This window comes from Rhea americana, unplaced genomic scaffold (genome assembly GCF_003343005.1).
Source record: "Rhea americana isolate MKP2758 unplaced genomic scaffold, rheAme1 scaffold_306, whole genome shotgun sequence".
Taxonomy (NCBI): Eukaryota; Metazoa; Chordata; class Aves; order Rheiformes; family Rheidae; genus Rhea; species Rhea americana.
The window spans coordinates 489,440-506,253 of NW_028186431.1; the positions used below are offsets into that span (position 1 = coordinate 489,440).

Genomic DNA, 16,814 nt, shown 5'->3' on the forward strand with positions numbered 1-16,814 from the left:
ATGGGCAAAAATTGAAGCACAGGAAGTTCCACCTGACCGTGAGGGAGGGATTTCTTCACTGTGAGAGTGATGGAGGTTGTGGAGTGTCCTTCTCTGGAGATACTCAAGGCCCGCCTAGATGCAACCCTGTCTAACATGCTCTAGGTGACCCTGCTGAGCAGGGAGGTTGGACTAGATGATCTCCAGAGGTCCCTTCCAACCTTACTGATTCTATGATTCTATGATTCTTTCATTAATGTAAAATGGGAAGGGGAGCAAAAACGGTAATGTATTTTGGTTTAAGTCACCTGCCCTGATCACAGTAAGTTTATAAAAGTAAGTCTTCTACAGACTCTTTTGGCTAAATTTACCACCTGTGGTATAGAGAAATTCCACATTAATGGAGTTTAAAATATCCTCTCAGAGTTTCAGGAAGAAAAGAAAGAAAATAAATAAAAGAAATAGAGGATATGCTTTTGTGTTCATTTTGGAAGTCAGAGCATCACTGTCCAAATTCTAGTTTCAACACATTTGCCAGTGTGTATTTATCCTTAGCAGGTCAAGCAAGAAATGCAGACAGGTTAGAAGTAGCCACATCCTCTGGTCACTTCAGAAGCGAGAAACCACTTGCTGAGCACTGACAAAGTGAAACTCATCCTCTGCTTGACACCAGCACCAACTGCAGCAACATAGCAGGCTGACTGTGGCCATTTCTTCAGTTAAGCTCTCGGCAGCGAATCACCCCGAAGTCAGGCTGCAAGAAGGTACAGGATGGTGCGTGGCTGCTCGTGCCAAACTCGCCGTCTGCGCCATTGCACTGGTTTTCTCCATGGGCAGCACGGCTGGATCGTATCGACTTCCACGTCACCCCATGGGCTTCTACTCCYGTCAGATCATTTTGTCTGTTGCTAAATGATCTGTCTTTTATCCTGTTTCTCTATCTTTAAACAAATCATCAGCACATTAATCAGAACTGGAATCCTTCCRTGCCGTCAAACGGCACTTGGAGCATGCATAAGGCTTTGCCATCTTTTCCCTCCTGAGCTGTTCTTTGCATGTTCTCACTGTTGTTTTTCCACCCTCTCTGAGCAGCGTTTGATAGAGGGACTCTTTYGCTCCATCCCTTTAACCAGACCACCTGAAGATAACTGAAATGGATGGAGAGAATCTAAAGGGACAAATGACACTCTCACCTAAAGCCACACCTGTTTCAAACTTATCAAATACATGCTACATGGAAGTGTATTCAAAGGAGTGAAGAGAGGAAAAATCAATCCCAACCAACCGAAAAAACCCTCAACCCCCACAACTACGTGAGGGTCTGCAAGCCCTACAGTTTGTGACATGGAGAGAGATTACGGCTCATCTGTCCATTCCATTCCCACAAAGGAATCCGGAGTAATACTCGTGCTCCCCTTCCCTTCCTCCCCCAACTCCCTGCTTAGGCAAGCAGGAAGCCAATATATAATTGCATATGTAACCTGTTTACATAATTCTACTACTTGCTATCGCTGCAGTTCTTCATGATGGAACACAGGCATCATGTTTGTAAAACAATACATTATCTGAAATCACTTCCTAAAATATGGCATGACACAGACTTTTCCTAAGTTTTAGTTTGAACCTGCACTGACAGGCTTTTAGTACTCCACTCACCAAGATTTATTTTCCTGCTTGAAGATAACACTACTGAAATATCTGTAAAAACAAATCCATGCACTCTAATATTAAGCCCCTGCACTAAGTATTAGAGTGACACTGCCAGATCAAAGAGACTGTAATATATTTTAAAATATTCCATTTCAAATGCCCTCTCAGGTTATTGCAAAGGAAGGAGCTTTTCATACCTATTCTGTGACTTACGGATGTGCTCACTGCCCATCCTTCACTTTTTGCCCCAGGTGCACTTGTGCACAAGGGCTCACCTGGCATTTCACTGAGCTCTGCTCCAAAGGCAGCCCAGCAGCGGGCACTGGCAGCCCTGCATGCCACTGGCTGGGATGATGCACCTGCTGCTCCTCAACCTTGGTGAGGGCACAGGCCCCTCTTGCGCAGGACCAGGATGCTTCATACTGCAGGGACCATCTGCTCTCTCGATAACTGCCTTGGTACTGCTGTAGATTAGTTTGAAGCATAGAGCGGGAATATAAATTTAAAAGTGACATGCAATTCACGCTTACTTCTGACTTYGGTAATTCTTCACACTGATGACCTGGGGCAGATATGACCCAATAGGCTCCTGACAGCAAGACCATGTCAAATTCTGAACAAAGAAAAAGGTGCTTAAAAGCTTTCTACTAGCATCACTATAGTGCACACATATCATAAAGAGCTGTAAGAAGCTGTTTAATATTTAAGTTTCTTCTACTATACGATGACTAAAAACCAGAGCAAAATCATTCAACAGAAAAATTCCAAATCAAAACAAAAGCACGCCCTGCAATCCTATCCCAAAGACACAAAGAAATATCTTGGTTTGTTTTCATACTTTTAAATAAAAGCAGACAAAAAGAAAGATCAGATCCCCCTGGAAGTGCTGCGAGCGGGAACTCCCATCGGATAGGACAACAGAAACCAATGCCGGCGATGACACTGTCTCCACGCTGTTTTGAACAAGTTACTCAAACTATTCTGAGTCTTGGTTTCCACATCTGCAGAGTGGGGATAATAACAGGTCTTTACATCACAGGGGTATTACAAAGATCAATTAGTTAATGTCTGAAAAGCGCTTTGAAGATATAGCAGGTGGTGACTATTATTATGCAAATAACATGATTTAAGAAAATCACAAGTGTTAGATTAATACTAATCCCTTTGATATTTAAAAGGCACCATTTTTCATATTTTAAAGTAGTGAGTATTTATGCTGTAGCTTCCCACTACTGCTGTAACAACATTTTTTAACCTTTTCTGTTCATACTGCTTAATACGTGAAACTCCTGTGCAGACATCTTTACAAAATCCCATCTCCATTCAAAACTAGGAGTAGTGGAAGAAATTATGCATGTTGATGAACTGGATAACTAGATCCCATGCAAGAATATCACTCAGAGGATAAAATGTCAAAGGCCTAACTTACTGTAACAAACACTGAAGCGTCCTTTGGTTTTAGGCGTTTTTTTTTTTGGAAGCATACTAATTTCATGCATAGAGCGCATAGAGGCATTTGTAAAACAATATAGCTCCTATGTAATTATGCCACTTTATGTGGTGAAAAGAGTGGAAAAAGAGAGAAGGTATGGTTCATTCACTTCTCCAAAGGTTGCATACTGAATAGCTAAAAAGACTAATTTCTAATCGCCTCATTTGGTGTTGGGTTTCAGCTGGAAATATCTAAAATGGCATTGGGTCATTGTAATGTCTATTCCAACTTTCAGGAAATCACTTCATACACATTTCTCTTTTAGGTGAGTGTGTGTGGGAGGGAAATGCCTCCAGACTTCCCACCAGCTTGCAGACGGGCTCTGTTGGAAATTACTTTACAGAAAGAAAGGAGAGAMAGAAAAACAAAAATAAAATGTTGAGGTAGGACTCAAAGGACAAAAAAGTATATCTAAAATCGAGGAGAGAACACAATCAAGATGAGCCTTCTCTCTACTCTCTTGCCTACCTTTTACCAGGCCTCTCTCTGAGAGCAAGACATCATCYGTCATGAATAAAATTTCTCAGTGCATTAAGGACTTCTAGTGCCACATTCCCTTCTTGTGAGGAAGCCTGTTTCTTGTCTCCTCCACCATGAAATTTAGTGCAAACCAGCTGGTTTGTTCTGTCTAGAAATCTGYAGAATATGGCTGTGATTAAAAACAGCTTAATATTAGCCCTCCTTGGAATGCATCCCTGAAACTGATATTAATGGAACAAGATCAGATATTAATATTCTGTACAGCAGGTTCCTCAAGCTGTGCCATAGTGTCAAATCAAATCTTTTCCCAAGTCACATTCAAAACACAAATAGTGGATGGCAGTCAGTATTGACATGGGAAGAAGCAGCAGGAGCCTTTTAAAACTTAAGATGCCTTAAGTCTGCAGTTATAGGAAGCAATGTTTCCTTCCCTACCGCATTTCCCACAGCAGCAATATTAACAGCTATTCAATACGGTAATAGTATCCAAACTATACACTTAGTTGTTATTTTTAATATCCCAGTCAATATTAAAAGCATTTGGATGTTCTTTAGRAGGAAGGAATCATCTTGCACTCTAGGAATGGTGAGACATTCGCAGTAGCTCCCTGGCATTCCTAGTGAGCATTTACTTCACATGTCTCTGCTTGTGATTGATGTGGTGGCACTTTATTTTAATCTGACCTGCCTGTACAAATTCACAATTTAATTTTATTGGGTGGATATGCACTCAGCTGTAATCTTGGAGCATTCCCATTTGTTCAAGTTGGGCAAAACAAACACAATATAGGTCCAAACCACACAGCCTGAGGGCAGGAAAGACCCTTGAGGGTCTCTGAGTCCTAAGGCCTTAGGGCACTTTACTTCTACCCCTGGATCTGCAGGATTACAGAATAAATCTATAGGTCTGATCCTAGGCAAATAAGTATTGTCTTTCAGTTTGCTCTCTTGTAAAATGATGGTGACTTCTCTCATTGATGAACACCTAACTGTAGGTAGCCCTACTGAGGACCAGCTCCCTAGTGGAAGAATGGAGTAGTATCACACTTCTTCCAGCTTTAGAGGAGATTAAAAACCCCTTGCTGATCCAAAGGAGAAAGTTATTTTTTTCTGTCAAGAGTATCACATACTCATACATCCACAAAAGGTTCAGTGTATTTTATTTTCATATCTTCAGTTAATTCATTTTTTTCTAAATGTTTTGAGTCTGCACAACAGCTCACCTGAGTAAAGCAAGCATCTGATTTTCCTGTAACCTGTTATTCAGTTTGAGGAACTTCCATCCATCTATTTAAGTAGGCCACAGATATTTAAAAATAAAACTAGAACCAGAAGAAAAACTCCAGCACTCAAAACTTTCACATGTGCAGCTTCTTGACACTAGAAAAATAATATCCAACCTAGATATCTTCTAGTTTGATCATTTCCCTTTTCAAATAGCCAAATAATATGAATGGTTTTAAGAAYTGCTCCTACTAAACAACCTTTTCAGCACCTAGCAACTTGTTACCAAATTTCTCCCAAAGTAAACATGAAGAAATGTACTTTCTTCACAACACCTAACATATACAACTTGAAAAACAAAAATCACCTTTATCCTATGCAAAAAAGAGCTATTGTAACTATGACAAAGCAGATAAGATGTTATCTTCCCGTCTGATCCCCGAGCAAGAGCAAAGTCATTCAAAGAGGTTCTTGGTGGGGGGTGGGGGTGGGGGTTAAAGGAAAAAAAAAAGAATTCTGCATTCCTACCTGTTTTGCTGATCTTTGTACAAGGAAAGCCAGAAAAGTACTGTCTGCTCCACTGACTACCAAAGCCTTTTCTTCCTCAAAAGATAGGCACATAATAAGAACTGGTAAATACTGTGAAGAATGTTACTTTGATAGTTTGTAAGTAAACCACAAAACTTCCACTATGCTTATATCATGGTTTTAGTACAATCTGCATATCTGTATGGTATTTCACGGGACAGCTTTAACCTTCTTAAGGATTCAAAGGTAAAATAGATGCATAATCAAATTCCGTAAAGCAGCTGTCTGCTTCATGAAGCTTAGATTGTAAGCAGAAGCCTATACAGCCTCTCTTATGTTTGTAAAGAGGGTAATTATAATTTCACTTGGCAGAAACATACACCAGTTAAGGCAAGTTAGTTAAACTGAAGAGCAAAAAAAGTTATTGAGAAGTTTGAACTATTTGATCTCATGCGTCATGAAAGCACATTGCATATACATACATATATACATATCAGATATATTACATTTGTGTGTATATATATTTATATATATACATACACACACAAACACACACACGCATACCCACACAAACATATAAATACATACACATGCACCTGCACATGCACACACACATGGAAATGATCAAAAAATTGTTACTTAGTAGTATTTCCTCTCCTTTCAGTAAATTGTAAGAGCTCAGCACAAAATCTGTTTAAAGAATCTGGTTAAAAAAACCCCAAAACTCATGCATTCTAGGGGCAGTCAAACTAGACCTTTACACCTRAGCTCACGCCTCTGCATTTGGCACAAGTACAGCAGAAATATTTCAGGAGACAGAAAAGTTTTTTTTTTTTCACGTTTTGAGTTAAATATTTATGGTACTCAAGGAAACTATTAAAAAAGCTGCCTTCATTAAGTTTCAAAACTTTCACTCTGGAGAGACAACAGGAGAGCTTTCACATAACAGAGCACTCTTTCCTGAGTAAAATCATTAATGAAGATTCTTCTTCGGGTTGGAAGGCTCCAGCTTTCTATGCATGATGCCCCAACAGTAAGGTTTAAATTGAAGTTATGTTTGCTATGTTCACAGCCTCATTAGATTATAACTCAACTGCTCATTTGAATTCATGTTAGCCTTGTACACTCAGGATTTGTCTTCTCTAATTTGGAGGCTATCATACAATGGTTATACATCCTTATGGTTACGCCATCCCCTTGCAGCTGATCTTCAGGGTTGCTAACCTTAGGTCTCACTTTCACATTTAACAGGTTCTGCTATTGCTCAGTTAGCAAAGGCTCTTCACTATCGAGGCTTGAGCTAAAACACAACCTTAAGCACTAATTATTTCTTTCCATAGTTCAATTTTTCAGGTCTGATTTTCTAATAGTTGCCTACACTTTCTCCTTGTGTAAAAATACCATCATGGCACATGATAGCACAGCCTAACTCTACATGGGCACATTTTATTACAAGTATTGTACAATGTGACAGTCGTATACCTGCCACACTAAAATCCTGAACCTATCATTTTATGATTGAACTTATGAATTGGATGGTAGCACCTGGAAGTCCTTCTGAGTTTCTTTTAGGAACATAACGTAGTTAAAAATGCTCATAYTTAGATATAATCTGCTTCATTACAAAAGTTTTCTTCTAAATGGGAGGAAAAATTACCTATACTTCTCTTCCTCCGTTCTACATATTTCAAYTTACTTCCTCTGCTGCAAGTAGTAAAACAATTTTGTGTTAAAAATATGAATAGTTAAGATTTTTAAAAGCCTCAYATTTTACAAGATTTTCCCAAAGCTTCCTAAGAATATTAATGATCTGTGCAATGGCTCCATACATTAAAATGCAGCCTTGGTATAACAATCACATTCTCACACTTTATTCATTACTTAAAGAGCTAAGAGACACCCTGAGATGCATTGCCATCCTTGGGAAGGTATAAAACTAATTTCCTAACTGCTCTGTTTACTTTGCATACCTTGTGGGCAAAAGTTGGCAAGAACGAACTGGAAACTGTTTGCTTTGAAATTATCACCCCATTTACAAGAGTCAAGTGCAAAGTCTTATAAAATGAGGTAAGAGGGAAAAAGGAAATGACTATACGGATGGTTAAAACTATACCATGAGTACAGGAGGTCATTAGCTAAGAAACCAAACCAATGAGGYCTGAGAAAGCTGGCCTGTTCCTCCTCCCCACCACGATGTCTGCATGCACCCCATACTTAGAGCACACACAGAGAATAAAGGTGCTAGCRAGTACTTTGCAAAAGGGCTGTATTCAATTTAAAGCCATCTCATATTATTCCCACCAGGAGTAAACCACACAAGGCCATCCCCGCTATTGAAAGCGCTAGCCACAGCTCCCTAACTTTGTTTGCCAAACCCTCCTGTTGCCTCACTAATAGGGCCACCCAGAAGGGCACAGGCGGGAAGGAAGGAGAGCTATAGATGCAGCCACTGCTTGATAATACGCAGAATTTGTGACAGTAGTAGCTTGAGTAGGTCTTGACTCCTCTATTCCTCCTTGCAGTTTCTCACTCCTGCAGTGCAGAAGCACAGGTGTTTGTGGGGCTGTGTTGTGAAACAGATCAGAGATGTAATCAAACTTTCAAAAAAAAAATCTTTTCAAAGCCCTATAGCAAGCACATATAATCCAGTGTAATGCYAGGTCAAGTTCTCCTGTCCAGACCACAGCATAGCTCTACAAAACAGTCACATAAGCACAAGCAAGGAGACAGCGACCGGCAGCTGTAGGTCAGCAAGGGTAGGAACTACTTAAGGAACAGTTGACACCAAGGACTTCGTATCAGCGAACGACGCTTGATGTGTGCTCCTAACCCACTTGGAAGACGAATGCTTTCTGCTGAGCCAAGGTACCTTGTTGGTACAGAAAGCCTGATGTGAGAGTGCTTTGTAGAAGGCTTTACTCAAGCCAGGAAATCTGGGCATGAAGGCTCCCTTTTGCATAGGGGAGYTCAGGGGTGAGGATGAGGGACAGCTGGTGAAGGAAGGCTGCAGCACCCACTTGCTCTACTTAATATAGCACAAAAATACTATTAAATTGTACTTTTCATCTATAGAGTCCTCAAGATTCCCCCCAAAGCAGCAATGCAGGGAAAAAAAAAAAAAAAAAAAGGAAGAAAGAAAACTCAGAAAAATGAAATCACTTGCTAAAGGCAGAAACAAAACCAGACTGTATGGAGTCACCAGACAAAAAGCCTGTAGGACCTCAATGCATACACTGGATCACATACATGGCATTCTAGGCACCAAACCTACACATAAGGCAACCCTGCGTTCTTGCTGTATTCTAGCAGATAAGCCTGTTCTACCAGACAGATACTTCTGAACTATTAGCACAGTGCAGGAGTAGCTCAGTTTTAGAGAGACACATAACAGTAAACATCCTGACCTTGGTGATTTACTGTACATGAAAGGTATGAGCAAATCAGAAAAATCTGTGYGAGGGAGAAAAAGAACATAGCCATTCCCAGCCAAGAATTTACCACTCTCTYCTTTCCTAGCAAACTTAATCACGAACTGGGACCTCGCCACCAGCCGTCAGTGCTGCCTCATTCCAAAGCTCCCGTCTTCCAAGGTTGCTGAAACCCTTTCTAACGTCAGAGTTCTCAYTCAAGCACAATTCAAGCAGATTAATCACACCATTGACAACAAAAAGCACAGGCTGCCTCYTTAAATTATCAGGAGGAGAAAATACCATGATGAGTTTAGTTTCAGGGAGGTTGTTTACATTTCTAAAATGTACTTATTTATTTACAGGCCTCAGGATCAAAATGAAAAGATAATAACTAATTGCCACAACTGGGAGAAGTAAATTGGAAAGTCCTTACCAAGTACACCTGTACACGATAATTTGAATAGCAGTGGTATAAGCAACACAGATTGCAAAACTGCAATTAGAGAAGTATTACTCTGAGCAACTGAGATACTCCGTTTTGATAACCAAGTTACCTTGGAGATGATTCACACTCATAAGTTGCTTAATATCACTTTATACCATGGGTCCAGGATGTATAAAAATATGCGTTAAAGTCACTATTAAATCAGGAAAATTATGAAATAAATACATTTTCATACCAAATTATTGCCCAATACTTCAAAGTAAGCCCAAAGCACATAAACCCCACAAGGCCATCTCTTTTGGCAATGCACAAAGGGAGGTAARACCTGAGTACGAGCGATCTCTTAGCCCGTCTGAACTGCACAAGGCAGTTCRGGGGGCTCAGGCTTCTGTGCAAATAGCTTCTAGGAGGAAGTACCTTTTGACAYGTACTTGTTCCTGCTGGGAGAGAAGCAAAAAAGATGCTTCAGATACGACATGAGATATGAAACTAGGCAAAATACACAACCAAAGAGAAATAGTTTGCTCAGTGGGTTTCTGGGTATCCTAAGCAAAGAATCATTTTGGAGTTGGCATCCCAAGAGATCATAGAAAATTCCTCATTTTCATCTGTATAAATGCAAGAAGCAAGAGTAAAGAAGGCAAAATCCATTGATTCCACACTGAATTCAGCAAATGAAGACAAAGGAGAGGAGTGTCTTAACAGCTGACAGATATCAAATCAGCCTGATTTTAAGAACTAGCACTATAGAGTATCAAAAAGATATGTTAAATAGATGAAAAATTAGTTAACTGAAAGCTCTCAAGAAAGTCGATATTACTGAATAATACTACCATGGAACGGCAATGTTCCTACTGCAGTTCACAGTGGTTGGAATTATATTTCAATATTATTTAACATTTTCATTAGCTACCTGGAAAAGAATATATCCTTGATGATAAAATTAGTGGGTTATATGATTTAGTAGCATGCTAAGTAACTCTGTGTGATTTTCTTGCTATTGTTATCTCGGTTGCTTGTCAAGCTGGGTGTTTTCCAGCCAAAACAGTCTTAAGATATTTGAATGCAGATATATGTATCCAGTAACAAGGAATGAAGGTAAGGTTTGCAAATCAGAGAACTGTAACCTGAAGAAGCAAGTAAGCCAAAAATAACGTGGAGGTCATTACAGACACAACTAGGCATCACATTGAGAGCTTCTGCTGTTTTTAAAAGGGCTAATGAGGTTCAAAAATGCATAGATACAAGAGTGAATGAAAATACTGACTGAAGACAGGGTAGGACAYATAACAGCAATGAGTGATACTGGATTACTGCATCTAGTCATTGAAAATTAGAGAACCTGCGGAGCAGAGTCATAAAGAAAAAAAAAAAGAGAGAGAGAAAAAACAACCAGCATCTAGAAGTTGGGGTGAGGGGGAAAAAAAGAAAAGAAAAGCTTAATGTATAATCAGATTTAAACATTCAGTCTTTCTGATAAGCCACACAGACTACTGACAGCTTTCTTGAACACCTGATCATCCTGAAGGGAAAAATACTAGCTAATAAMAAAAAGAAATAAAGAAAAGAACTATTTAATATAGCCACAAGAAAACATAACAGGGATCAAGGATCAACAGATGCAAGTCAAAGGTATAGAAGGTCCTTGGAAGAAACAAATCTGAAGAGGAATAAATAGGAAAAAACTTCTTAAAGCAATAGATTCTCTTTTTCCTCAGTGTCTTCAGGATGAGGTATGTTTTAACCCAGGGAGCTCACTGTGCAATAGCTGGGTGAGATGGTCAAACAACTGTGGGACTTGATGGCTCCTTTGACCCTAMGTGCTGGATGACAATCTCTGGGAAGAAGGGGGGGGAAGAGAAGAAGGAAAAAAAGAAGGAACAGTATTACTCTGCATTTTCAGTTATRTTATTGAACACTGGATCAAATGCACAATGGACTGTGAAATGCTTGTAGATCTTCCTATAGTTAAATGTCAAATGAAGAGACCATCTGTTACTACACATAAAAGGCATCTCTCGAGTTTTATCCAAAGTACTAATAAATTATCTCATCCCACCACTTAGTGCTGGAGGTGGCCAATAAAAGTGAAGTCTTTTGGTTTCTCATCTCAACAGTTCAAGTGGGCAGAAGAWGGCAACACCTGGAGTGGATGGAAAATGAGTATTCCTCAGTCACAAAGTCAGCTTCGTGGCTGTACTTACAGGCTCTTAAATAACTTATTCAAAGTAATCACAAAGACACTTTCTGCCTGAGTGAAAAACCTTTCAGATAAGAACTARGTCTTCATTTAGCATCTATGGGAGGAAAAATAAATATCCTAAGAGTCATMTTTTTCAGTTGCTTTTCTAGCTTTGTAATTTATACCCTGAAGAGTGATGTATATGCATTATGATTACAATTAGAGTTTACATGGGCTGTTAGCTAATTCATGAGGGGAAAAAAGTTCAGCTGCTGCTGATGTGAATCAAAAGAGCATATTAAACTTTTTTTTAATACTTACTACTACAAGACTGAGAAAGTATTTTATTGCCTTAAAATTCAAGAGGTCCAACATTAAGTTTCCATTCACTTGCTTTATACTRACYGAATGAACATAACAGACAAGCTTAATACACATTGTGGCAACATACTAACACACAAATTAACAGTCTTCAGATGTATTTAAGAAACAAGCTGCATTGGTTGRACTTTCAGTTGCAATGAACATAACCAGATCTGTTAAAGAAAAGGACTCACTACAAGYTGAAGGAAACAGTAGGCTATTACYATCAACGATTTCAAGTGCCATGCTTAATCAGGAAAGAATAACTATTTGTATTTGCYATATACGCTTAGGCCAAAGACACCTATCTTTACAGCCATATCCAAGGAAAAGTTTATTAAATTGCCTTTCTCRTTCTTGATAGGAGACTTCACCTTGYGATTTTGTTGTACCATTTTACCAAATCAATGTGTTTTATGTTTTCTGCCCTTTACTTTCTTCCTGTAGCTAAATACATTTAAATAATTGCTATTTCCCCATAATAATGCTGGCTAAAGAACTATTCCTTTATAAACTCTAAATAAAGATGCAATAAGGAATGTTTTCTTTACATACAGGTATTACATACATCTATCAAAAACAGCAATACATCTCTTAAATCACATAAATAAATAAGAATTCTAAGGTGAAAGATGTGGAGCTACTCTCTCCAGCGGCTCCATGTCTCTCTTGTCCATTTCTGGGCTCACCAGTATAAAACAGACCTGGAGCTACTGAAAAGAGTCCAGCGTAGGGCTACAAAGATGATCAGAGGGCTGAAGCACCTGCCCTACGAGGAACGGCTGTGAGAGCTGGGCCTCTTCAGCCTGGGGAAGAGAAGACTGAGGGGGGATCTCATCAATGTGTATAAGTACCTGAAGGGAGGAGGTCAAGAGGATGGGGACAAACTTTTCAGTTGTCCCATGCGACGGGACAAGAGGCAACGGGAACAAACTGAACCACAGGAAGTTCCACCTGAATATGAGGAGGAATTTCTTCACCGTGAGAGTGACAAAGCACCGGCACAGGTTGCCCAGAGAGGTTGTGGAGTCTCCTTCTCTGGAGATCTTCAAGGCCCGCCTGGACRCAATCCTGTCTAAAATGCTCTAGGTGACCCTGCTTGAGCAGGGGGGATGGACCAGATGATCTCCAGAGGTCAGAACCCAGAAAGGGTTTGGTTCCTGTAAKCCAGTGCTAAATTGCAAATAGAAGTGGTGGGACTCAACCACTTCACAGACACGTGACCTGAGACTGTGACTCTGCTGACAYATCCTGGGGACAAATTCTGCTGCTAACTACAGCAGCGAGAATCTGAGTAACTGGGCAAGAGCTGGCTATCAAGTTGGCTCCGTTTTTTTTAAATCATCAACATTCATTTAGCACAGGTACTTTTGGACATCACTTCAGCAAGCAAGTCCACCTCCAACCACCTCTTCTTCAGAAAAAGTAGAAAGAAACTTGAAGAAGTCCAAAACTTATCCAAGAACTAACAGGGACAGAAACTGAGAAACAGTCAGTATTAGAGGACAAGCCAACTACCATCTGCCTGAAGAAGCCACCCTATAGGGATCCTCAAACAGCTCTCTAGTCTGCCCTGCTGCTCCATGGCTAGGCAAGCACCTGCCCTCTCCAAACTGCATCTACTGTGAGTTTTTTTGACAGCCTCCAGGGGCAAGGACTCCATGGCCTCTGCTTACAGTCAGCTCTGAGCTATCTTCTTGATGGTCACAAAGCTTTTTGTAACACTGAGCCACTACCAGGTAGAAAAAATGKCTATTCTTCAACTCATTATTTCCACGTTGTCCAAGCAAGGAGTAGGAGTAAAACACTCACTATCCAGATACTATATTTTTTAAACAGACATCCTCCTAAATTACTTACTCAGTTAGGTTATGCTCCTTTATTTATTTTAACAAGGACTAACAGACCAATGTCAGCTCCAAGCTGGCCTCATATTTAAGAGTTGTCTTAAGTAACACTCTACTAATTCTAATTAAAAAAACCAGAAAATTATTTTGTTGTAATTTTAGTGGAAATCATTTAAACATAAGACTACTCTGCCCCCTCAGTATAAGCTGAGCTTTACAGCTCCCTGCAATGCATGAGGAAATCTGTAAAAAAAAAACAAAGCCAAAACAAACAAAAAAACTATCTACTATTCAGCATAACAGAAAGATAAAAGTAAAAAAGTAGGAGGAACACCATGTTTGGGTTGCTTACTCAATTCCATTTTAATTATTTGGACTCTTATCCCATTAACAGTTATGCAGGTGCTAACTTTACTTAAAGAAGAACTAYAGTTTTGTTTGCCTAAATCAAGTATGCTTAATCAAATACACATTGGATCATCAACACATCGRATCTGATGAGGAACTACGTAAGTGACAATGGCAAGCTATTTTGGAGAATATTCTTTGTCTACAGAACAGTCTGACTAGAGGAAAGTGAGAACAAAATGACAGTAAAATAATTGTAGCAATTACTTTACTAACTGTTAATATTGTCATTATCTGTTTGCTGGCAAGATTTTAAAGTTGCAAGCCCTAATTTAAGCTTGTTACCCTAATTTTACAATTGCAATTCAATATTCAGAACATGGCACTAATGTAACAAATACCTTCATTCACTGCTTCATATGATAAATACCTTAGAAGTGCATGAAAAAGCTCGAAACTATAGATGTTACAAAAATATAAATGATTAGGATTACATCTTCATTAAAAAARTAAACCTGTATGAATCATCTTTTCAAAACCAAGTCAAAATCTAAACAAGTTAGCAATGAGTCGCTGGAGTCTTCTGTTGTTGTTAACAGGTGTTCATGAACAACTCTCCTTTCAAAATGTAGATTTGTTTTTAGGACGCTTATATACGCAAAGCAAACAACTCCCAAATTTTGCAGAGCTATTTAAAGCCTTTATCTCACTTCCAAAGATATCTGTAAGAAGATTCAGGCAGAACAGCAAGGATATTTTATATAGTAAGTTTTTAAGTTAGATGTACAAAGCAAGGCTTGGCTAAAAGAAAGAACATTGTTCACCTGCAAACTCCCAGAAAGCTCTAAGGGTGGGTAGGGGGGAAGGAGGACTGCTCAGGTGAACTGCCTGCTACGTTCCTCTCAAACACGGAAAACTGGTTGCTCTGATGAAGCCAGCAAGAATGTTATACACCCTCCTCTTGTGCAGATCTGCCTCCCCACTATCCATACCCATCAATATGGAGGCAGTTCATTTCATTCGTGGCAGTCACCACTAACACCCATTAGGAAAACACCATTTCGGAAAAGATAGGTGCTTGAGGGCTTCGATTCACGACTGCAGCTGGATTTAGCTGACCACAGCTGTTTGCCTTGTCTGTCTGCCAGAAGAGCAGGGCAAACAGCATGTTCATGTTACTGGACTTTACATTAGGTGCTAATATGAACAGCCATAAAATACAGTTTACAATCATATGCCAGGCTGTAAATTCTGACAGCTGAAAAGTGGATTCAAACTCCAATAGCAAACACRGTTGAATGGCAAAATAACCTCTGGCAAAGGGATAGGATGAACAGCTGGATGATTCAGCTACTGAAACRTAACTCAGTCACAAGTATATTTATTATACTATCCTTCCCATGTTGTCCGCAATCCTTGAGTACCAAAGAGGTCTGTTTGTCAAAAAAAAAAAAAAAAGATTATCAAAGGCACCCAAAGCTTCAAGAGAGTGTTTTGAGGTTTATATTATCACAGTATCACCTTTTGGTGGGCTGATATCAACTTCTTCCAGTCATATCAGACCATTATAAAAGAACCGCTGCACAGCTTTTATTACCAGAACTCTCCATTCAAAGTCTTTTTCTCCAAAACTGCCATCGCTTACTTTCTGCATTGGTTTGAATAACGTTTCTAGTGGAGATGATTTTCCAGTTCACATTCAATCATATTAGGTTCCCACCAGGGCTTCAGAACCACAAATATTTAAAAGGAGCGAGGAGAAGCCACAAGAGGCTCAGAAACAGACTTCCTCCCTTTTGTTTTGGCTGGAAGCATGCTCTGCTCTGGCTTTCCCACTCCAGCCAGGAGCCCTGTACCAAGCGAACAAAATCCTGTCTCATAAACCAGGAGGCAAGCAGAGCGTTAAGGGTGGCTCAACGCACACATGCGCTCACACTCCCTCGTTCACAGCCAATGGGTCACCCAGCTGATTTGTACCCAGCCCTGCTCCTGCAGGGCCACCAACGTATTTCACACTTTGAAAGGGAAAGAAAAAATTTTCAGTCCAGCTTTGAGTCTGATACCCTTAAAGAAAGCGTAAAGAAAGCTCAAGCCAATTCTAGTTTTATGCTAGCAATCTATTACTTACTAACCATAGCTTCCTTTCAGATTCCATTGTATTGAGGACATAAATAATAAAATAAGCACATATCGCTCTCGAATGAATTACCTATTCAGAGTTCCCTCTGGTGTTCAGTAAGTTAAACAATCCTCACATTCAAGGTAACAATATTAGTTACAAAAGCATTAAGTTCCTTCACAAGCAAGTTTTCATTCTCTGGCTGGAGCCCGGCAGTCGGGACGGGGCTGTAGCACTGTAACGCACAGACCACAGAGGCAGTGCTACCGATCACGAGATTGCAGAGGCGCAATTAACTTACAGTTCGTTTTTTGTATGTTCAGCCAAGTGTCTGATTAGCTCGGCAAGGACTCAGACCATTCCCTCCGCTCCTTTCTGCTTAAGGGTGTCAGAGAGACTGACGCAACCTCAGAGGAGATAAAGTCCCGAAGTCACAGGTACAGCCCACGGAGGCAGAGCAGGGCAGAGGTGTTTCGCAGCTCCCGAATAACTACGCTGTGAGTCACGAGTGCTCCAGGCTCGCAGTGCCATTCGCCTGCGCCAAACACGAGCAAACTACAGTACAGCTAATTAGCAGCTTGGAAAGAAAGTTTAAAGAGAGGCCAAAGGCGTTTGCAGGGAAGCCCGACTCCGCGGAGCCGGCGGTGCGCGGCCGAGCGCGGAGCCGGCAGCCTGCCGGGACCGGGCGAGCCGCGGAGCGGGGCTCGCCAGCCGCCGGCAGAAACTCCCGAGAGCGGCGGCAGCGGG

The 16,814-nt window shown here is 40.3% G+C and overlaps 1 protein-coding gene across 1 annotated transcript in view; it reads right to left on the reverse strand.

The window, feature by feature from the left end:
* PLXNB2 (plexin B2) overlaps positions 1–16,652 on the reverse strand; it is a 256,257-nt gene extending 239,605 nt beyond the window's left edge. The window contains exon 1 of the mRNA XM_085309906.1: positions 16,369–16,652. The gene's annotated coding sequence lies outside the window, so the exon portion shown is untranslated. The remainder of the gene's footprint in view (positions 1–16,368) is intronic.
* Between the last annotated feature and the right edge of the window lie 162 nt (positions 16,653–16,814).